General features: G+C 48.3%; 1 long non-coding RNA gene across 1 annotated transcript in view; it reads right to left on the reverse strand.

Moving 5' to 3' along the window:
- Positions 1–24,746, reverse strand: part of LOC143740074 (uncharacterized) — a 503,207-nt gene that overhangs the window by 90,162 nt on the left and 388,299 nt on the right. The window lies entirely within an intron of this gene.

The raw sequence follows: 24,746 nt of genomic DNA on the forward strand, positions 1-24,746 counted from the left end.
CCCCCTATATAGAGCCAATCGAGACAAACCTTTGTTATTTATTCACTTTCTCATTTCTCATTCGCAGACACTTTTATCAAAAGCAAATTAAAAATAAGGAATACAAGCGATTCATCTCAAGGAGGTGCTAACAATAATAACACACAAAATGCTAGATTCAAACATTGTTCAGACTAGTACAAGCCAGGAGGATTTAATAGTGAAAGCATAAAATATTTGTTTTATTCTTTTTTATTGAAAAGTCAGCAAGATACCATTAAGTGCTCAAGGAAGAGATGCAATTTCAACTTTTTCTTGAATATTGTCAGGGATTCGGCTGTCTGGATAGTTTTATGAAGGGCCTGACCTGGTGTTGTGCAGTGTAAACCTGTATGACTGTGCTGTCTTTGTAATTTGGTCTCTGAATTTCAGCTGGTCTTCAAAAACTACCCAAGATTTTTGGACGATCTGGATGGAATTATTGTTGATGAGCCTAGCTGGACGATGAAATTAGGCTGAATAGTCGTCTGAGAAAACAAGAAATTCTGTGGATTGAGTTGCAGGTGATGATTTTTTATCCATGCTGAGATGTCCAAGATACGTGCAGCTACCGTCAGATCGTCTGCCCATCTATATACCTTTAAAATAGGTCCCAGTAATGCATATGAATATATGGAAAAGAGGAGTGGTCAAAGCACTGACCTTTAAGGTATCCCTGTGACTAGTTGATGTGCTTTGGATTCTTCGCCTCCCAGGCAACCTTGAAAGAAAGATCTGGTGGCTAACGGTATCAAGCCAGTTGTGGCAGTCTGTGGAAAGCCTATCAATAAAGACAAAAGATATTATTAGATACCATATTTAACAAATAACATAGGCAAATCAGATTATTTGAGCAAATATGTGTCGTCACATTGGGGCTATTTACACCTGGCCACTTCATGCGTTTTCTGTGATTGGATAGCTATCCGATCATGAAAAGACCAGGTCTAAATGCCCTCCGAAACACATTTGAGACAGATTTAAATCCGATCGCCCAAACCACTACAAAAGGTGGTCTGGACTGCATTCGTAATAAAACGTAACTTATCAATATTAACCTAGACGTTCTCTTTCAGTCACGTTTGACGTTAACTGACGAATTGGGGATTACCAAAGCACCACCATTGCTGTCGTAAGCCACTTGACCCCCCCACGCCAAGACGATGGCATCAACTATCCAGGAGGCTAACCTCTACTTAGAGACAGCCTTTCCCTTCTGCTGGGCTCCATAGCAGACAAAGAGCTGGTCTGAGGTCCTAAAGCTCTGTGTTGTGTCTGCCTCCACCAGAGGCAGCGCTTGCAGGTACAGCACCTGGTCCTGTAGGCATTTCGGTCCTGCAGGCATTTTCGGTCAAAGAATCATGGCTAGAATTCAGACAGACCAACCAACTCTCACGTGATCTTTTCAGGGGAAGGGAGTGGTGGGAACCTTGAGCCCAAGCCTGGGTCTCAGGATCAAGTGAGAGTTGGCCGGTCCGAATTCTAGGCATGATTCTTCAACCAAAAACGCCTGCAGGATTTAGCCTTCTAGCGCCCCTCAGGGTGGAAGGAGACAGCCTTCGTTCTAACCTTTCTTGCAGAAAGGAAAGCACAGCTCTATGTTTCCAATGTGTCAAAAAAAAAAATACACAGCTGTATGTTTCCAATGTGTCTAAAAAAAAAATCTTATCTTTTAAATCTTTCCTTCCCTTTTAAATCTTCCCTTGTCTGGCTTTTGCTACTCTGAGTAATGCCTGAACTTTGTATTTTGAGCACTTCTTGCATCGTTCTTCCCTCTTCACGATGACTCGCTTGCTTTAGTCCTCAGATGTAAGTCGCTTTGGATAAAAGCGTCTGCTAAATGACTAAATGTAAATGTAAATGTGTCTACTGCCACCTGGGGTAGGTAACCTAAAATCTCCATGTCCCATCCAGAGACCATACATGGAGGTTCCAGAGGTCTTGACGTGGGTGCTTATAGGGTGCCTTGTCTCTGAGAAAGCAGAGAGGGGCTGTCATGAGGAGCACAAGTTCTGGGAACCAGATGTGGTTGGGCCAATAGGGCTCAACTAGCAATACTTGCTCCTCCCTGACTTTGCAGTGTCTGTGTGAGTAGGCTCACTGGGGGGGGGGGGATCTCATTTAGCGAACTAAGCGAACTTCAGACTCCATAGGAGGAGATGGCGGCAAGTCGCGGCATGCGACGGGAGTGTAGACCTCCTTGATGGTTGAGCTACACACCGGCCACAGAGCTGTCCGTACTGACCAGTACATGCTTGCCTAGTAGCAGCGATTTGAAGAAGTCCAGCCCAAGCTTTACTGCTAGCAACTCAAGGCAGTTGATGTGCCAATGCAGTTGGGGTTCCGTCCAAACACCCCAGACTGCATGCCCATTAACTGCATGCTTAATAAACAAACTACAGCTGGTCCAAAACGCAGCAGCTAGAGTTCTTACCAGAACCAGGAAGTATGACAGTATTAGCCCAGTTCTATCAACACTGCATTGGCTCCCTATTAAACATTGTATACATTTTAAAATATTGCTGATTACTTACAAAGCACTAAATTATTTAGCTCCCCAGTACTTGAGCGAGGTCTTAACACATTATAGTCCTTCACATCTATTGTGATCTCAAAATTCCGGCCAGTTGATAATACCTAGAATATCAAAATCGACTGCTGGCGGTAGATCCTTTTCCTATTTAGCACCAAAACTCTGGAACAGTCTTCCTAACATGTCCGGGAAGCAGACACACTCTGTCAGTTCAAATCAAGACTAAAAACACATGTATTTGACCTAGCATACACATAACACATTATAGACTTCTATAATTCAATGTTAGGCTGCATAGATTAGGTCAGCCGGAACCGGGAACACCTTCCATAAATCCTGATGTCCTTGATACATCATAAGAAGGATGCCGGGGGTGGTGATGGCGCAGTGGATAAGACACATGCCTTTGGTGTGAGAGACCCTGGTTTGAATCCACTGTGAGACACCAATGTGTCCCTGAGCAAGACACTTAACCCCTAGTTGCTCCAGAGGCGTGCGACCTCTGACATATATAGCAATTGTAAGTCGCTTTGGATAAAAGCGTCAGCTAAATGAATAAATGTAAAATGTAAATGTACCGCAGTCTGCCGGATCCAGGCCGTATCCGGATCTGAGGAAGGACCTGCAAATGGACACGACGACAATGCAGTCCTGAAGTGTCAACTAGTCACTCCCGAAGTTCTCCTGCCCATCTATTTACCTCTATACAGATAAAACATTGTTGGGATAATTCCGGTTCACGTGGCTGTGCTAAAGCGCTACACAATTCTGTATTATAAATTTTCAAGGCCTGTACCTTGGAACCTATTTCATGGTTTGCGTTCTCGAGCCACCAGCCACTGCATTGTGCAAATGAGCGGCCAAATCGCATTAAGGGTTTTCTGTTTGAACGGTGTTGTGTTAGCGGCCCCTAAGTTAATAACTAAGGACCGTTGCAACTTAAGTGAATCAATCAAAACTAAATTTAGCTAGACAATAACTTTATTCTAGAGCTGCTGTAAAGCCAAAACAATCTCTGTTACTTTAATTTCCTATTATCACTGTAAAGCTGCTTTGAAAAAAACTATATTGTTAAAAGCGCTATTATAAATGAAAGTGACGACTTGAATAAACTTATAAAATATAGCTATTACTCCTAATTAGAAATGTTTAAATAAAGTGAACAATATTTAAATGTATCAGATCTATGTAGGGCCTTTACTCTACTTTGTCTGGTCTACAGGCTTTGTAATGGCAAACACAAGACTCATATATAGTATACACATATATGCAAAATGTATGAAACCCCAATATTTACTATTTTCAAATCTCTGAACCACTGCACTTGAGATCAGTTATGAAGGTATACATAAAGAGAGAAAGAGAAATAGTTTGAGTTATGTACATTTGAATGTGTATTTGAATATGGTTTAGGCTAAAAAAAAAACAGATAGAAGTTAGCATAAACGTAATATGATATGTGCACACAAAATAGACATATATTTGGATAATTATATACAGGTGTTGGTCATATAATTAGAGTATCATCAAAAACTTGATTTATTTCAGTAATGTCATGATGTGAGATGAACGACTGGAAGCAATAGCAAGTGAACAGTGATTTAATGATGAATAAATAGCAGTACAAGCAGATGTGAATAGGTGACACAGGGACTTCGGTGGTCAGGATCCGTGATGAAGTGAAGAGGTGCGGTGACGGTGAGACGGCAGACGAAAACCAGTGACGAAGACGAAGAACAGGAACACAAGGCAGGAACTGGACACCGGAACACCAACACGAACGACAAACAACGATCTGACAAGGATGATAGAACAGCGGTAAGTATAAGTAGAGTGGTGAGATTGATTGCAGCTGGTGAAGTGAATGAGGATCAGCTGAAGCGGATCAGGTGATGTCATACACTCACGCCCACTACACACGTGCATTCATACCACAACATAAACACGAGACGAGAAGGAACAGAGAATGCATCTACCGTGACAGTACCCCTCCTCCTAAGAACGCCTCCTGGCGTTCCCAGACTCCTTACCCTGTCGATTGTAATCATCGATGAGGGAGTGATCCAGTATGTCTCTAGCAGGCACCCAACTTCTCTCCTCCAGACCGTAACCCTCCCAGTCCACCAAGTACTGAAATCCGCGTCCTCTCCACCTAGAGTCCAGTATACGATTAACCGAATACGTGGTCTCCCCATCTACGAGTCGCGGTGGGGGAGGAACCGGGACTGGCGGATTAATATGAGAATGAAACACGGGTTTAATTTTAGATACATGGAAGGCGGAATGGATCCTCCTGTACGCGGGAGGTAAGTTGAGGCGGACTGCCACCGGACTAATGATCTTGGTGACAGTAAACGGGCCAATAAATTTGGGAGCAAGTTTATTAGATATGGAGCGAAGAGGAATGTTCTTGGTTGAAATCCACACATTTTGACCAACGACGTATACGGGAGGCTTCGACCTGTGGCGATCGGCCTTAGCCTTAGTGCGCGCCCCCACCTGGAGTAGAGTCTCACGGGCTCTAGTCCAGGTGCGGTGACACCTCTGAACAAAGGCGTGAGCAGAGGGGACCGCGACCTCGGATTCAAGACTGGGAAAAATTGGTGGCTGGTAACCTACGCTACACTCAAACGGAGATAGGCCCGTAGCCGACACTGGCAACGTGTTGTGGGCGTACTCCACCATCGAGAGTTGTTGACTCCAAGAGGAAGGATTCTTGGAAACCAAACATCGCAACACTCTCTCCAAATCCTGGTTGGCTCTCTCGGTCTTACCATTGCTCTGGGGATGAAACCCTGAGGACAAACTAACAGTCGGCCCTAGTAATTTGCAAAACTCTCGCCAAAATTTGGACACGAACTGGGGTCCCCTGTCGGAAACCACGTCCATCGGAAGGCCATGTAAACGAAAAACGTAATCTACGACTGTAACCGCTGTCTCCTTAGCTGAGGGTAATTTGGGTAAGGGAACAAAATGGGCTGCCTTCGAGAATCGGTCCACTACAGTCAAAACGACTGTGTTACCCTGAGAGGGCGGAAGGGCGGTAATAAAATCTAGCGCGATGTGGGACCAGGGTCTCGAAGGAACCGACAGCGGCTGAAATAACCCGTCTGGAGGTCGATTGGAAGTCTTACCAGTGGCACAAACCGAGCAAGCCAAAACAAAATCGTGAATGTCGCGAGCCATAAGTGGCCACCAGAATCGTTGCTTGACTAAAAAACTAGTGCGATTAACTCCTGGATGGCAAGCCACGTTGGAGTTATGACCCCACTGGATAACGTCGGACCGTAATCCCTCCGGCACAAACAAGCGATTCGGTGGGCAACCGGGCGGAGGCGTTACCCCTTCTAAGGCCTTCTTGACCCTCGATTCGACCTCCCATGTGAGTGTAGAAACGAATAGAGTTTCGGGCAAAATGCACTCGGGAGTAGACGGGCGTTCGGAAAAATCAAATATGCGGGATAATGAATCGGGTTTGATGTTCTTGGAACCCGGACGGTATGAAAGAGAAAAATCGAAACGACCGAAAAACAATGCCCACCGAGCCTGCCTGGAGTTCAATCTTTTGGCGGTTCTGATGTATTCTAGGTTCTTGTGATCAGTCCAGACAATAAAAGGTACCCCCGACCCTTCTAACCAGTGGCGCCATTCCTCCAACGCTAACTTAACTGCCAACAACTCTCTGTTACCAATGTCGTAATTGCGTTCGGCTGGAGATAAACGGAGAGACAAAAACGCGCAGGGATGCATCCTGTCATCTGTGGAAGAGCGTTAGGACAATACTGCGCCTACTCCCACCTCTGATGCATCGACCTCCACCACGAACTGACGTGAAGGATCAGGGGCGACAAGGATGGGGGCTGAAACAAAGCGGCCTTTCAGTTTGGAGAACACAGCTTCGGCTGTGTCTGACCACCTGAACGTCGTTCTGGGTGAGGTCAAGGCAGTCGGAGGTGCGACTAGTTGGCTGAAATTGCGAATGAAACGCCGGTAGAAATTGGCGAATCCCAGAAACCTCTGCAGGGCCTTGCGGGAATCTGGGCTTGGCCAATCTACCACAGCCTTGATTTTCTCAGGGTCCATCCGCACTCCCTCAGATGAGACGATGTACCCTAGAAATGGGACCGACTGTGCATGAAAATCGCATTTCTCCGCCTTGACAAAAAGCCCATTCTCTAGCAACCTCTTAAGCACTCGTCTGACGTGTTGCACGTGTTCCTGGAGAGAAGAAGAAAAAATCAATATGTCATCCAGGTAGACATATATGAACTGATCGATCACATCTCACAACACGTCATTGACCAGTGCCTGGAAAACTGCCGGGGAGTTGGACAGCCCGAACGGCATGACCAAATATTCAAAGTGCCCCCTGGGGGTGTTAAACGCAGTTTTCCATTCATCCCCCTCCCTAATGCGAACCAAATGATAAGCGTTACGTGAATCCAATTTTGTGAAGATGGACGCTCCCTGCAATCTCTTGAAGGCTGAAGACATCAACGGCAATGGATAAGTATTCTTTACCGTGATGTTATTCATCCCTCGGTAATCAATGCAAGGTCGCAGAGAACCATCCTTATTCCCCACAAAAAAGAATCCCGCCCCCGCTGGAGAAGAGGAAGGGCGAATGAACTTGGTTGCTAGAGAATCAGAAATATATTTCTCCATAGCCTTCCTTTCTGGAATAGAAAGTGAATATAACTTGCCTTTCGGCGGAGACTTACCTGGCAGTAAGTCTATAGCACAGTCATAGGGACGATGCGGAGGGAGAGAAGCAGCACGAGACTTACTGAACACCTCCTTCAGGTCCAGGTACTCCACGGGCATGTTAGACAAATCCCCTGCTTCCTCCTGAAACACAGAAACAGGCACAGACGAACAGGCAGACACGAGACAAGACTTATGACATTCCTTGCTCCACTCCAGTACTGATCTATGGTGCCAGTCCACCCGGGGGTTGTGACGGATGAGCCAGGGATGTCCGAGGACGACGGGTGCAAGAGGTGAGTCCATGATGTAGAATGAAATAGTCTCAGAATGGTTGCCGGAAGTGGTGAGGGTAATGTCTTCAGTGCAAAGGGAAATGGTGGGGAGTTCTTGAAGGTTAAGTGCGCGAACTGCAATTCTGTGAGTGAGGGGTCTGAGGGGAATCTGAATCTTCTTTGCAAAAGTGTGGTCCATAAAATTACCTTCAGCCCCAGAGTCCAGAAGTGCATGGCAGTCGTGCTGTTGGACTGACCACCTTAGTCTTACCGGAAGGAGTGTGGAGGTAGATGTAATCGATGATGAGGTCTTCCTAGCGGAGATCCCACCCGATAGTAGCCTCAATCTTACTATCGTGCTTGGCCTTTTACCAGGCAATTGTATGCGTAATGTCCCGCTCCTCCACAATACAGGCAAAGGCCCTGGGATCTCCGCCTCTCCCTCTCCTCCCGGGAAAGCCGATGTCGACCCACCTGCATGGGCTCGGGATCGTAGACGGGGCTGACCACGTCCCTGCCGCTGGATCGTGGAGGGTCGGTCCCTGCGAAGGTGCGGGTGGACGGAACTCGGTTCTCTGATGAAAGTAAATTTTGCATTTCCTTTGGAAATCAAAGTCCCAGAGTCTGGAGGAAGATAGGAGAAGCACAGAATCCACGTAGCTTGAAGTCCAGTGTAAAGTTTCCACAGTCAGTGATGGTTTGGGGTGCCATGTCATCTGCTGGTGTTGGTCCACTGTGTTTTTTTGAGCTCCAAGGTCAACGCAGCCGTCTACCAGGAAGTTTTAGAGCACTTCATGCTTCCTGCTGCTGACCAACTTTATGGAGATGCAGATTTCATTTTCCAACAGGACTTGGCACCTGCACACAGTGCCAAAGCTACCAGTACCTGGTTTAAGAACCATGGTATCCCTGTTCTTAATTGGCCAGCAAACTCGCCTGTCCTAAACCCTATACAAAATCTATGGGGTATTGTGAAGAGGAAGATGCGATACGCCAGACCGAACAATGCAGAAGAGCTGAAGGCTACTATCAGAGCAATCTGGGCTCTCATAACACCTGAGCAGTGCCACAGACTGATCGACTCCATGCCACGCCGCATTGCTGCAGTAATTCAGGCAAAAGAAGCCTCAACTAAGTATTGAGTGCTGTACACGCTCATACTTTTCATGTTCATACTTTTCAGTTGGCCAACATTTCTAAAAATCCTTTTTTTTGTATTGGTCTTAAGTAATATTCAAATTTTCGGAGATACTGAATTTGGGATTTTCATTAGTTGTCCGTTTTAATCATCACAATTAAATTAAATAAACATTTGAAATATATAGGTATGTGTGTAATGAAAGAATATAATATCCAAGTTTCACTTTTTGAATGGAATTACTGAAATAAATCAACTGTTTGATGATATTCTAATTATATGACCAGCACCTGTATATATAAAAAAAAAACAGTCTCACTTTATATGGCTTTACGTACTATGTACTTACATTGAAATTAATAATTTGATATAATGGACTTATTGTGTACATACATGTTTTTACATTGTACATATACTTTGAAAATACCTCCTTGTAATTACAGCTGTAATTAATTTATATAATTACATTTGTAATTACACTGTTGGCCCTTCCCTTACACCTTAACCCACCTTTAAACCTACCCACACCACCACACCTGTCCCTAACCTTACCCGTATCACACCTCAATAGCAGCAAAAGTGTTTTACAATAGAAGATGAACACAATAAGTACATTGTACTTATTTTTCGATGTAGTTGAGCCACTTAATATGAAGTGGGATCAAAAAAACAAATAAAGACGTATATAAAAAACTATTTAACAATTTCTTTACATATGTTCTCACTATCCTGTCTGCCTCGCTGCCTGCTGTGTTTTGTTTGCTTCGAGGCTGTAAGCTCCGTCTAAGCCTCGTATTAGCTTCGTATTTCTTTCTGTTTTGAACCATCATTTACTACCATTTCTAGTTGTTTATACTACTAAATACAGCTTAGACAACATCTCAGATTAACCTGACATCGCTAGCTTCCGTTATTGTTAGCACAACACGCTAGTAACTATTTTGGATGCGCCTAGCACAGTGCACTCTTTACATGATTCGGTTCCAGCTGAATTATTGCCTGTGCAGCAAGGCAAATGGGTGACAGTGAGGGATCGCTCTAGTCGCGGATCAAAAAACCACTCTTCCGTTCCGATTACCATAACAAATCGATTTGCCCCGCTCAGTGAAACACCCACTGAGAATTCTGTTGATTGTGCCTGTTACGATCCCAGATTCTGCAACCTCCCTTGTTAGCCAACCAAGACCGCTTTCACCCGAGTTCTAATTTTCTCCGTTGCACTACATTCCCCAGAAGCCCTCTAATCACACTCAGCTGCAACTCCTAATGACTCTCATCACCTCGCCCAGCTGCAGTCTATCACCCAGACTATTTAACCGCACCTCGAACGGCTCTCAGTGCGAAGTTTTGTTTTTCGTTTGTGAACATTTCTGAGCATTATAAACCCCGGATAGCCTGACTGATTACTGACCTATTTTTGCCCCTGTCTTCTGCCTGTTTTCTGCCAGCCTCGACCCTCTGCCTGGAGTTCCGACCTTGCCTGTTATCTGCCTGCCCCGATCCACTGCCTGGTATCTGACTACGATTTAGCCCTGCCTGTTCACTGTGTTTGCTCTGGTTTACCTCTGTTTATTTCTGATTGTTTTCTAATAAACCTTCGCTGCAAATGGATCTATCTCAGACTGGTGACTCACAACAGAAAACTTCGCCACAACCAGATCCAGCAGCGATGTCAACCTTGTCAGCTGCCTACTCAGCCCAAGCGGATCAGATTGCAGCTCACCATCACCAGCTGAGTCATCTCACCTCACTGATGGATGAATTAGTCAAGGCTGTGCGCGGACTCCAAGCCTCATCAGCTGAACAACCGTCCCCACAAGCCGTTGCTGCCGTTGTCAGCCCTGCACCAGCCCCGCCCACTGCTACTGCACGTCTCGCACTCCCGGAGAAGTTCGACGGGGATCCCGATAAGTGCAGGGGCTTTATTCTTCAGTGCTCATTGTTTATCGAGCAACAACCGGCCCTGTACTCGACAGACACGGGGAAGATTGCATTCGTGTGTTCTTTGCTGACGGGAAAGGCCTTGGAGTGGATAACTGCAGTTTGGAGACCCGATGGTTCAGCTTTTCCTTCTTTCTCTGTGTTTCTACAACGCTTCAGGGAGGTCTTTGAGCATTCCAGGGAGGGAAAGAGTGCTGGTGAGCGCTTGCTGGAGCTCACGCAGGGAAAATCTACTGCTGCTGAGTATGCTCTCGCGCTACGTACCCTGGCCGCACAGACCGCCTGGAGTGATGACACACTCAAGACTATTTTCCGCCGAGGTCTGAACCACGATCTTCAATCTGAGTTAGCCTGCCGTGACGAGGGCAGGGACCTCGACCAGTTTATCAACCTAACCATCCAGATTGACAATCTCATGAGAGCTCGCCGTGCTGGTCATCGCGCCGTCCCCGCTGCTCGAACCGTTCAGACCACCCGGGCCTCGACTCCCGCTCGCCCCGACGAACCGGAACCCATGCAGGTTAATGCCTACCATTTGTCTACAGAGGAAAGAGAGCGTCGGTTCCGGCTCCATCTGTGCCTGTACTGCGGCGAGGCTGGCCATCTGCGCAACTCCTGCCCATCTAGACCCCGTCCGACCGCCTCACGCCCGGTGAGTTCAGGCCTAGAGACCTCAAACCTCACCATGTCTGTGTTCGTGCCTGTGGTCATAACGACAGACGGCAAGCGGATACCTGCCAGAGCTCTGGTGGACTCCGGCGCCGCTGGCAACTTTCTTTCAACTGACTTTGCCCGTTTGCACCACATTCCTCTAACCCAGTGCTCTTCTCCCCTTGCAGTCGAAGCCATCGACGGAAGGCCATTAGGCACCGGACGTATCACACACCACACCCAGGAACTCCAGCTCCAGACAGGCGCCCTTCACACCGAAGCTATCCAATTCTACATTTTCCACGGTCCACGCACTCCAGTAATCCTCGGCCTGCCCTGGCTCCGCAAGCATAATCCCCAGATTCACTGGAGAACAAACCAGATCACCCGCTGGGATGCGTCCTGTCACTCCAGGTGCCTTACTCCTGTTACTCCGTCCACCATCCAGGTCATCGCCGTGCCCGCGGAGGGGGCAAAACTGAGCGGTCTTCCCTTTGAATACCATGATCTGGCGGAGGCCTTTAGCAAAGCTGGCGCCTCTCTGCTCCCTCCTCACCGCGACGGCGATTGTGCCATCGATCTGTTACCCGGTTCGGTACCACCCAAGGGCCGTATCTTCCCTCTCTCCCAACCAGAGTCCGAAGCAATGAAGAAGTATATTGAGGAGGAGCTTGCTAAAGGTTTCATTCGCCCTTCCACCTCTCCGGCATCTGCTGGCTTCTTCTTTGTTCAGAAGAAGGACGGAGGCCTCCGACCCTGTATCGATTACCGGGCCCTGAATGATATCACTGTGAAGTTCCGCTATCCGCTCCCTCTGGTACCTGCCGCCCTGGAACTCCTTCGTGCCGCAAAGTACTTCACCAAGCTTGACCTGCGCTGCGCCTACAACCTTATCCGCATCAGGGAGGGGGACGAGTGGAAGACGGCCTTCTCCACCAACACGGGGCACTACGAATATCTGGTTATGCCGTTTGGCCTGGCGAACAGTCCTTCCGTTTTCCAATCTTTCATCAATAACATCTTCAGAGACATGCTCCACCGTACTGTCATAGTGTACATCGACGACATCCTGATTTACTCCGACACCCTCTCGGACCATGTTCAGCACGTTCGGGCCGTGCTCCAAAGACTCCTCCAACACCACCTATACGCCAAGCTGGAGAAGTGTGAGTTCCACCAAACCTCCATTTCGTTCTTGGGGTATATCATCAGCCCAGATGGGGTTGCTATGGATGAGAGTAAGGTCAAAGCGGTCCGTGACTGGCCCCGCCCCACGACCCTGAAGGAGCTGCAGCGCTTCCTTGGGTTTGCTAACTTTTATCGACGGTTCATAAGGAATTTCAGTGCTGTGGCTAACCCTCTCACCTCCCTTGTCAAGAAGGGAACCCATCGTCTCCCGTGGAACGACTCGGCCACCCAGGCCTTCAACTTACTCAAGCAACGTTTCACCACTGCGCCTATCCTGCACCATCCTGACCCCGGGCTACCATTCGTAGTGGAGGTGGACGCCTCTAACACCGCCCTGGGGGCCATCCTCTCCCAACGTCAAGGTTCGCCCCCCAAGCTGTACCCCTGCGCTTTCTACTCCCGTAAACTGAATACCGCTGAGAAGAATTATGATGTGGGTGACCGGGAGCTCCTTGCTATGAAGGCCGCTTTCGAGGAGTGGAGGCACTGGCTCGAGGGCGCCCTCCATCCCTTCGTAGTACTCACCGACCATAAGAACCTGGAGTATCTGCGTACTGCGAAGAGGCTAAACCCCAGGCAGGCCCGTTGGGCACTCTTCTTTACCCGGTTTCAGTTCACCGTCACTTACCGCCCAGGCTCCAAAAATGCAAAGGCCGACGCCCTGTCACGTCAGGACGATCATGAACTCACGCCTCAAGACCCCACGACTGTGTTGGCGCCCCACCTCGTTGTCTCCCCCATTCAGTGGGACATCAACACAGAGATTGAACAGGTCAACTCCCACACAGATGTCCCACCAGGCTGTCCACCTGATCGTGTCTTTGTCCCCGAGACTCTTCGGAACCAAGTCTTGGAACTTGTTCACGCCCATCCAAGTTCAGGACATCCAGGAATCACGGCCACCATCCAGCTTCTCCAAAACCGATACTGGTGGCCCTCCCTAGCCGCTGAGGCCACAGCCCACGTCCAACACTGCCGGGTCTGCAACACCCAGAAGTCTTCGCGCCAACTACCTGCCGGCCTCCTCCACCCACTTCCTGTTCCGCAACGTCCATGGTCACACATAGCCATCGACTTCATTACTGATCTTCCAGTTTCTGAGGGGCACACCACCATCCTCACCGTCATTGACCGTTTCTCCAAGGCCTGTCGTCTAATTCCACTCGCTAAGCTTCCCACAGCTCTGCAGACCGCCGAACACCTCTGCAACCAGGTATTCCGGTTTTATGGCTTACCTGAAGATATTGTTTCCGACCGAGGACCCCAGTTCACCTCACAGGTTTGGTCTGCCTTCTTCAGGACCCTTCAGGTTAATGTCAGCCTCACTTCAGGATATCACCCGCAATCCAACGGTCAGGCTGAACGCCTGAATCAGGAAGTGATCCGTTTTCTGCGCTCCTACTGCCACCAGCGCCAGGAAGATTGGAGTCGTTACCTGTTCTGGGCCGAGTACGCCCAGAACTCCATTCGAAAGCACTCCACCGGTCTGACTCCCTTTCAGTGCGTCCTAGGCTTCCAGCCACCTCTCTTCCCATGGTCAGGCGAACCCACTGATGTCCCCGCTGTTAACGACTGGCTTCAGCGCAGCGAGGAGACCTGGAACCAGGCCCACACCCACCTTCAACGAGCGGTCCACCGTCAGAAAGTTCAGGCTAACCGCCGTCGTCGGCCAGGGCCAGAGTATCAACCGGGCCAGTGGGTCTGGCTGTCAACCCGAGACTTACGTCTTCGGCTCCCCAGCAAGAAGCTCAGCCCTAGATTCGTAGGCCCATTCAGAATCACTCAGCAGATCACTCCTGTCTCCTACCGTCTAGATCTGCCTAGACAGTACCGTATCGCCTCAACCTTCCATGTCTCACTTCTCAAGCCTGCCGATGGTCCTAACGAGGGCGAGGAGGGAAGTTCCCATGACCAGACTCCTCACCCCATTCTAGTGGAAGGCGAGGAGGTCTATCAGGTTCAAGAACTCGTGGACTCCAGACGTCGGGGCAGGTCCTTGCAGTACCTCGTGCATTGGGAGGGGTATGGTCCTGAGGAACGCTCATGGGTTGAGGCTTCGGACATCCTGGATCCCAATCTGATCACGGACTTCCACCTGGCCCATCCCACCAAACCGGCCCCTCGACCTCGTGGAAGACCTCGACGCCATCGGGCTCCTCGCGCCGGGAGTCGCTCGCAGGGAGGGGGCTCTGTTACGATCCCAGATTCTGCAACCTCCCTTGTTAGCCAACCAAGACCGCTTTCACCCGAGTTCTAATTTTCTCCGTTGCACTACATTCCCCAGAAGCCCTCTAATCACACTCAGCTGCAACTCCTAATGACTCTCATCACCTCGCCCAGCTGCAGTCTATCACCCAGACTATTTAACCGCACCTCGAACGGCTCTCAGTGCGAAGTTTTGTTTTTCGTTTGTGAACATTTCTGAGCATTATAAACCCCGGATAGCCTGACTGATTACTGACCTATTTTTGCCCCTGTCTTCTGCCTGTTTTCTGCCAGCCTCGACCCTCTGCCTGGAGTTCCGACCTTGCCTGTTATCTGCCTGCCCCGATCCACTGCCTGGTATCTGACTACGATTTAGCCCTGCCTGTTCACTGTGTTTGCTCTGGTTTACCTCTGTTTATTTCTGATTGTTTTCTAATAAACCTTCGCTGCAAATGGATCTATCTCAGACTGGTGACTCACAACAGTGCCCTGGTAATTGGTAATTAGATCACACGGAACGTGAAAATAGAGACACCATCCACTATAGTCACCTATTTGCCGGGAGCCAGAGCGCCTGACATTAAAGCAAATTTAAAAGTGCTGGCTAATGCTAATCGTAAATTCTCTAAGATTGTTATTCACGTCAGCACTAATGATGTTCGACTCCGCCAGTCGGAGATCACCAAAATTAATATTAAAGAGGTGTTTGAACTCGCAAGTACGATGTCAGGCACTGTAATTTGCTCTGGCCCCCTTCCTATTTGCAGGAGTGATGAGATAGTAAGTAGAGATGCGCGGTTGGCGGTTATAGCCGCGGATAAACCGCGGATCGGGCGGATGAAGTGACGGAAAAAAATATTTTAATTAAACTCGGGCGGGTGGCGGGCGGGCGGTTTCTAGTCTCGCGGCTGTCATCAGCAGCGCCTTGTATCAGCGGATGGCGGGCGGGTGCGGTTCTGAAAGTTGGTCAAAAACGTTGGTGCAGATGGATGGCAGACGGATGATGAATTTTGTGATGCGGTTGCGGATGAAATAATAGCCCATCCGCGCATCTCTAATAGTAAGTAGACTATGTTCACTCAATGGCTGGCTGTCTAAGTGGTGTCCGCTAAATAATATAGAATTCATAGAGAATTGGAAAGGTTTTTGGGGCAAACCTGACCTGTTGAAAAGAGATGCTATTCATCCCTCCTGGGATGGTGCTGCTCTTCTGTCTATAATTTGGCTCATAGTCTTAGAGATAAAACATGACAATATGGGGCTCAGGTCAGGAAGCAGACAAACTGGCATAACCGACCGTCTGCTAGCGGCCCTCGTGTCACCAAGGTCAGATAAATCCCATAACATAGAGCCTCTTTCACCTAGATATCATCAAATAGAGACTGTCTGTTCCCCGAATTTGGAAATCCAAAAATCGTCCAAACCCATCTAAGGTTAAAAATGTAATTGATGTTCAACAAATAAAAAATAGATAAAATACAGATGAGCAAATGATAAAACTTGGGTTGCTGAATATTCGATCCCTTACTTCAAAAGCGGTCATAGTTAATGATATGATTTCAGATTATAACCTAGATGTGCTGTGTATGTCAAGTCAAGTCAAGTCATCCTCATTTATATAGCGCTTTTAACAATGTAGATTGTTTCAAAGCAGCTTTACAGAGATAAACATATAATTTAAGGTAACAGAGATTGGTTTGGTTTTATAGTGGCTCTTGAAAAATGTTTTTTCCAGCTAAAGTTAGTTTTGATTGATTCACTTCCGTCTAAATGATCATTTGTTATTAAATTAGGGGCCGCTATGACGACACCGTTCTCTCTAAACAGACTTTAAACGTGAACCTGTGATAGACGCTGATGGAGTTCACATGCACATTAAGAATTGATTCTATAGGTATGTGCGTTTGAATATATGTGCGCAGGTTTGTAATTCCTTACAAACCATGCCTAAACAAACTACTTGTCTATAAATTTTGATGCAGAATTTTTATTTTATCTTATCACTTTGGGTAGGTACGCGAACCGAAAAATTCCACCACGCTTTATCTGTAGAGTGGTATAGGGATCCTCCATAGGGAGAGGCTAGTTGGCACTTCAGCACTGCATTGGTATGACAGAAACCTGGCTAAAATGAAACGATTGCATTACTTTAAATGAGTGCACCTTGCAAGATTAATTAAGTGATGGTGCTTAATGTAAAAATATATAATGTAAACGATAAATCCTGTTTGAGAATTCTGCTGGCAACTGTTTACAGGCCACCAGGGGACCATAAAGATTTTATCAAAGAATTTGCTGACTTTCTATCAGAATTAGTATTGACTGCAGACAAAGTCCTAATTGTTGGTGATATTAATATACATGTAGATGATGGAAAAGATGCATTGGGATTGGCATTTAAAGACATTCTTAACTCTATTGGAGTTAGACAACACTTGTCAGGACCTACTCATTGTCGTAATCATACTGTAGATCTAATATTATCCAATGGAATCAATGTCGATGCCGTTGAAATTCTGCAGCAGAATGACGACATCTCAGAACATTATCTAGTCTCATGTAAATTACATTTAGCCAAGGCTGCAAAGCCGACTCCGTGTTACAAGTATGTTAGACCTATCAATTCTGCCACTAAAGATTGCTTTATCAATAATCTTCCTAATCAGTTTCACCATCTCAGCATCCCAGATAGCTTATCAGAACTTGATATTGCAACAGAAACTTTTAACTCTCTCTTTTCCAGCACTTTAGACGCAGTTGCTCCGTTGCTCTTACAGAAGATTAAATAAAATAGTCCAACGCCTTGGTACAACGAGCACACTCAGGCCCCAAAGAGAACAGCCAGAAAAATGGCTGCAACTGGAAGAAAACAAAACTAGAGGTATTTCGGATTTCATGGAAGGAGAGCTCGATTGCTTACAGAGAGGCTTTAAAAACTGCTAGATCTGCTTATTTTTCAACCCTATTAGAAGAAAATAAACATAATCCTAGGTATTTATTTGAAAAAGTGACTAAACTAACGAAAAAGAAAGCTTCAAACCCAGAAGTTTCCAAGAAACACAGCAGTAATGACTTTATGAACTTCTTCACTTATAAGATTGATAATATTAGGGACAAAATTATAACTATGCAACCGTCTACTACAGTATCACATCAGGGAGTGCATTGTAGTCTCCCTGAGGTAAAATTTGATTAATTTGTTGCTATAGGAGAGGAAGAATTTTGCAAACTCGTTAATTCATCTAAATCGACAACATGTATATTAGACCCTATACCTAAGCTGAAAGAGATGCTTCCAGATGTCATAGATCCTCTTCTTAATATCATTAATTTGTCTTTGTCTCTAGGATACGTACCAAAAACCTTGAAGCTGACTATGACGAAACCGCTCGTTAAAAAAACGCAACTTGATCCTACAGAATTAGTCAATTACAGGCCGATCTCAAATCTACATTTTCTGTCAAAGATATTAGAAAAGCAGTATCCTCACAACTTTTTTCCTTTCTTGAAAGAAATGGTATCTGCGAGGATTTTCAGTCAGGATTTAGACTGTATCATAGTACTGAGACAGCTCTCATTAGAGTCACAAATGATTTGCTCTTATCATCCGATCATGGTTGTATCTCTCTATTAGTGTTACTTGATCTTAGTGCTGCATTTGACACCATAGACCACAACATTCTCTTAAATAGACTAGAAAACTATGTTGGCATTAGTGGAATTGCACTAGCGTGGTTTAAATCATATTTATCTGACCACTATCAGTTTGTAGCAGTAAATGAAGAGATGTCTTATCGATCACAAGTTCAGTGTGGCGTACCACAAGGCTCAGTACTAGGACTGCTGCTGTTCACTCTGTACATGCTACCTTTAGGAGATATCATTAGGAAACATGGAATTAGCTTTCACTGTTATGTTGATGATACTCAGCTCTATATTTCTTCAAAACCTAACGAAACTTACCAATTCACAAAATTATTGGAATGCATAGTTGATATAAAAAATTGGATGACTAGTAATTTCCTACTACTAAATTCAGAAAAATCAATAATTCTAATTATTGGACAAAACACTTCAACACGTAATAACCTAGAATACTGTCTAACACTTGATGGCTGCTCTTTTAATTCTTCGTCGTCAGTTAGGAACCTGGGTGTGCTCTTTGATACCAATCTTTCATTTGAAAGTCACGTGTCTAGTATCTGTAAAACTGCATTTTCACATCTTAAAAATATATTTAAATTACGTCATATGCTCTCATTGACAAATGCGGAACAACTAGTTAATGCGTTCATGACATCAATGCTAGATTATTGTAATGCTCTACTGGGTGGTTGCCCTGCACACTTCATAAACAAACTACAGCTAGTTCCAAACACAGCAGCTCGAGTTCTTACCAGAACCAGGAAGTATGACCATATTAGCCCGGTTCTATCAGCACGGCATTGGCTGCCTATTACACATCGTATAAATTTTAAAATATTGCTGATTACTTACAAAGCACTAAATGGTTTAGCTCCGCAGTACTTGAGCGAGCTCTTAACGCATTGTAGTCCTTCACGTCTATTGCGATCTCAAAGTTCCGGCCAGTTGATAATACCTAGAATATCAAAATCGACTGCTGGCGGTAGATCCTTTTCCTATTTAGCACCAAAACTTTAGAACAATCTTCCTAACATTGTCCGGGAAGCAGACACAGTCTGTCAGTTCAAAGCTAGACTTAAAACACATCTCTTTGACCTAGCATACACATAACACATTATTGACTTCAATAATTCACTATTAGGCTGTATAGATTAGGTCAGCCGGAACACAACTGGGAACACTTCCCTTAAATCCTGATGTACTCGTTACATCATAAGAAGAATGGCATCTACGCTAATTTTAGTGTCTTTCTTTATCCCGAGGTTTTCCAGCAGCCTGCCGGGTCCAGGCCGTTTCCAGATCTGACAAAGGACCTTCGCCTGGACCCGATGACAATGCAGTGCTGAAGTGCCAACTAGCCTCTCCCTATGGAGGATCCCTATATCACTCAACAGATAAAGCGTTGTGGAATTTTTCGGTTCACGTACCTACCCGAAGTGATAAAATAAAATAAAATTCTGCATCTAAATTTATAGACAAGACAAGTAGTTTGTTTAGGCATGGTTTGTAAGGAATTACAAACCTCCGGACATATATTCAAACGCACATAACTATAGAACCAATTCTTAATGCGCATGTGAACGCCATCAGCGTCTATCACAGGTTCGCATTTAAAGTCTGTTTAGAGAGAACGTCCTCGGGTTACGACTGTAACCCTTGTTCCCTGAGAAGGGAACGAGAACTGCGTCGAATGACACTTTTGGGGGAACGCCCCTCAGCGTAGCGCCTCTGAAGTATGAATGAAACTGAGCCGATCTCTGATTGGTGCAACGTCATGACGTAATGGGTGACGGCAGATAGGCGGAAGCTATAAAAGCAGCCGGCACACATAATATGTCAGCTTCTGTGATGAAGCAAGCGCTCCCAGGTAGGGGAAGGCGTGGCCAAGGGACGCAGTTCTCGTTCCCTTCTCAGGGAACAAGGGTTACAGTCGTAACCCGAGGACGTTCCCTTTCGAGGGAACTCCAACTGCGTCGAATGACACTTTGGGGGAACGAGTACCCACTACGCCACAACGCGCCCTGCCTGCCCTAGTGTGAAGCTGCTCACAGGCACACTTAGGACGCGAGCACAAGAGAGCCGGGTGTAGACGGAATGTCCAAACTATAAAACCTAATAAAGGTATGAGGGGTAGCCCATCCTGCTGCATCGCAGACCTCCTGGATGGGGGCCCCCGCGAGAAGGGCTCTAGAGGACGCCATGCCTCTGGTAGAATGAGCCCTCACGGCCAAAGGTGAAGGCATACCGCGCACCTGATAGGCCGTGGAAATCGTTTGGACAATCCAGTTGCTGATGGTCTGCTTTGAGGCGGGAAGCCCCTTTCTGGGCGACCCGAAACACACCAGCAACTGGTCCGACTTCCGCCATGAAGAGGACCTCTGAATGTAAATACTCAGTGCTCTGACAGGGCAGAGCATGTGAAGTCTCTCTTCATTCGCCGTCACGTGAGGTGGAGGATGAAAAGCCTGCAGAACCGTAGGCCGTGCCGCACTGGACGGCACCTTAGGCAAATAGCCGGGCCTAGGGTGAAGAATGGCCTTAATGTTGCCTGGAGCAAACTCCAGGCACTCGTTAGATATGGAGAGCGCCTGGAGATCTCCTACCCTCCTCAGAGAAGTAATGGCCAACAAAAAGACCACCTTCAACGAAAGGTTCTTGGCCTCAGCCGACTCCAGCGGCTCGAAGGGGGCCTCGGCCAGTCCTTCGAGAACCACTGCCAGGTCCCAAGTGGGAACCCTGGTACGAGCCGCAGGTCTCATCCTCCAAGCCCCACGGAAGAAACGTACGACCAATTGGTGTCTCCCCAGAGGCCCATCACTCAGAGGAGCGTGGAAAGCCGCAATGGCAGCCACGTACACCTTGAGTGTGGACGGGGTAAGACCAGTGGAAAAGCGATCTTGGAGGAACTCCAGCACTGAAGCCACTGGGCAGTTAACTGGGTCCACCTCACGCTCCCTACACCAAACGGTGAAGACGTTCCACTTTAGGCCGTACAATTTCCTCGTGGATGGAGCTCTAGAGCTGAGTATGGTCTCCACTACTCCAGCTGATAGGCCGGCCTCTAGGTACTGTGCCCCCTCAGGGGCCAGACCCACAGTTTCCATAACTCGGGCCGAGGGTGAAATATTGAGCCCTCTGCCTGTGTCAGCAGGTCCCTCCTGATGGGAATCTCCCATGGAGGGCCGTCCAGGAGCAAAATTATGTCGGAGAACCATACTCGGGCCGGCCACAACTGGGCTACCAACAGTAGACTGATCCCGTCGCGACGGACTCTCTCTAGAACTCCCGGGAGCAGAGCGATCGGGGGAAATGCGTACAGACGTAACCTCGGCCACGTCTGCACCATGGCATCCAACCCCAGCGGGGCTGGATGGGTGAGGGAAAACCACAGTGGACAGTGGGTCGTCTCTCGAGACGCGAACAAGCCCACTTCCACTGGGCCGAACCTCTGAGATATTGACTCCACCACCTCGGGGTGGAGTCTCCACTCCCCGGCCCTCAGCCCCTGTCTCGACAGGATGTCTGCTCCCTGATTTTGACTCCCCGGGATTACTGTTGCTTTTAGAGACAACAACTTCCCCTGGGACCACAGGAGGATCTGATGCGCCAGTCTGCATAGAGGGCGAGACCTCAGACCCCCCTGATGGTTTATATAGGCCACTACCGACATATTGTCTGACCTCACAAGGACATGATGACCTTTGAGGTCCGGCAGGAAGCTCCTCAGAGCTCGGAACACCGCCAACATCTCCAGGCAGTTTATGTGCCAGGAGGCATGATGGTCCTGCCATAGGCCTGTCGTAAAGCGGCCGTCCATGACCGCGCCCCAGCCCGTGAGGGAGGCGTCTGTCGAAACGGTTCTCCGGCGACATGGCGCTCCCAACACTGGCCCTTGGGACAGAAACCAAGCTTTCTTCCACATAGATAGGGAACGAAGGCATCTGCGCGTAACCCTGATCATGCGGAACGGGTTTCCCCTCGGGGAGAACCCCTTGGTTTTTAACCACCACTGAAGGGCCCTCATGTGCAGCAGGCCGAATGGAATGACACTGGACGCTGCTGCCATGAGCCCCAACACTCTCTGGAAGTGCTTCACAGTGATGGCTTGGCCTAGCCTTATCCTGGACACTGTGGTCAGGATGGACTCGATCCGCGCGGGAGACAATTGTGCCCGCATCGTGACCGAGTCCCACCCCACTCCCAGGAACGTAGTTCTCTGGGCTGGTGTCAACACGCTCTTTTTCGTGTTGAGTCTCAACCCCAGGCTCTGGATGTGAGCGAGGACGAGATCTCGATGCCGAACCGCCAGCTCCTGTGACTGTGCTAAAATCAGCCATTCGTCGATATAATTGAGCACCCTGATGCCCTGAAGCCTCAGCGGTGCCAGAGCTGCATCCATACATTTGGTAAATGTGCGAGGGGAGAGAGCTAGGCCGAACGGAAGAACCCGATATTGGTACGCTTCGCTCCCGAAAGCGAACCTCAGGAACTTCCTGTGAGATGGAAGGATGGATATGTGGAAGTATGCTTCCTTTAGATCTATCGTGACAAACCAATCCTCGGACTGAATTTGACTCACGATAATGGGAATAGTGAGCATCTTGAACCTGAATCTCCTCAGAGAACGGTTCAGGTGCCTGAGATCTATTATTGGACGCAACCCCCCATCCTTCTTGGGAACTATGAAGCAGCGGCTGTAAAACCCGGACTCCCTGTCCGGTGGAGGAATACGATCTATAGCCTCCTTTGCCAGCAGGGAGTTTACTTCCTGTTCCAATACCCGACCCTGCACTGGGTCGACTACAGTCCAGACCACCCCGTTGAATCTGGGTGGGCGGGAACTGAACTGCAGCCTGTACCCATTTTGAATGGTGCGCAGGGCCCAAGGAGAAATATTCGCCAGATTTTTCCATGCATCGAAATATTTTACCAAGGGAACCAGGCTCTCGAGCCTGGCTTCGGGTATTAATCGGGATTCGTTCTCGGCCCCCTGAAGCGGATTCCCGGCAGGGCTGAACCGAAAACGATTCTCGATGGGCGGACGCGAATGCTGCCTGACCGCAAGCCTGTGGGGCGGACAGTGCAGCCTGCGTTCGCTGGATACCGATGTGTCCCGAAGCGTGTTTAACGGCGGGAGAGCAACATCGATTTCCTGCGGGCTCCGTGAAGGAGACGTCCTCGGTCGTTCCACCACGGGTGGGGCCGCCCGCAGAGATCCTAGAGTAGCTAGGATCTCTTTGACGAAGCCTTTTTAGCCTGCAGGACGGCCCTCAGGTCGCCCTGCTTAGGCTGAGGCTTCGCCTGAGAGCGCTGTCTATGCCCCCAAGCTCCTTGAGGGGGGGCTCTAGACGCGACGCTCTGTTTTTGAGCCTGTCTATAGGCGGAGGAGCTGGCTGATGGCTGTGGCTGCGGCTGCCCACTGGGGGCAGACTTCTTGGACACTGAGCGGCGAGGGAGATATTGTTTGAAGGCCGCTGATTGTCTTTTCGCCTCCTGAAACCTGTCGACGACGGTATTAACGGCGTCGCCGAACAGGCCAGAAGGCGAAATCGGGGCATCAAGGAGGAAAGCCCTGTCTTTCTCCCTGATGCCCGTAAGATTTAACCATAAATGCCTCTCCGAGACCACCATAGCTGCCATGGAGCGACCGACAGCACGGGCCGTCTCCTTGGTGACTCGGAGAGACAAATCAGCGACCTTCCTCAACTCCGCAATATCTTCCGGAGTTGGACCCTCGCCCTCATCAATGTCCTTAAGAAGGTCGGCCTGGTACGCCTGGAGCATAGCCATGGTGTGAAGACTCGCACCAGCCCGACCCGCAGCCATATAAGCCCTGCCCACTAGCGCTGATGTGTCTCTACACGGCTTAGTGGGCAGCACCGGGGCTTTAAGGGATGATGCCGACTCAGGCGATAAATAATTCGATGAGGTTGTTCCCTGTGCTGCAGGAAGCGCTCATCCAGTTTACTTTTAGTCTGCGCTTCCTGCCTCTCTTGTGGCCAGCTGATATTTAAATGAGCCACCGCACGGGAAACAACCTCAATCAGCTCCTCATACGCGGGGACACGGGGCGGCGAGTCGTCCCCGAAATCCCCGCCCTCGATGCTGAGCACGTCAACCTCCTCAGAGGCAGACAGCTCAAACATCGGATCCTCGACTCGCGCAGAAGAAGCCGCGGGGCGGGCTTCTGCGCGAGGCTCGAGGACATCAGAACTGCCCGATGAATCCCGAGAAGGTGCCTCAGCAGCCTCGAGATCCCCGGACAGATCTCTTTGCGAGCCCCATGAAGAGCGTCGCCGCGCCGCCTCAGCGGACGCGGGTCCCGCACCACGGGGCTCGCGAGGCTGACCATCTTCATCAAAGATAGCCAGCCGGGAACGCAGCACACGGATTGTCAACTTTTCACAATCCTCGCAAGCAGCCCCCTCGAGAGCTGCCTGCGCGTGCT

Source organism: Siphateles boraxobius, unplaced genomic scaffold (genome assembly GCF_051911475.1).
Source record: "Siphateles boraxobius isolate OS27281-9 unplaced genomic scaffold, OSU_SipBor_1 164, whole genome shotgun sequence".
NCBI lineage: Eukaryota > Metazoa > Chordata > Actinopteri > Cypriniformes > Leuciscidae > Siphateles > Siphateles boraxobius.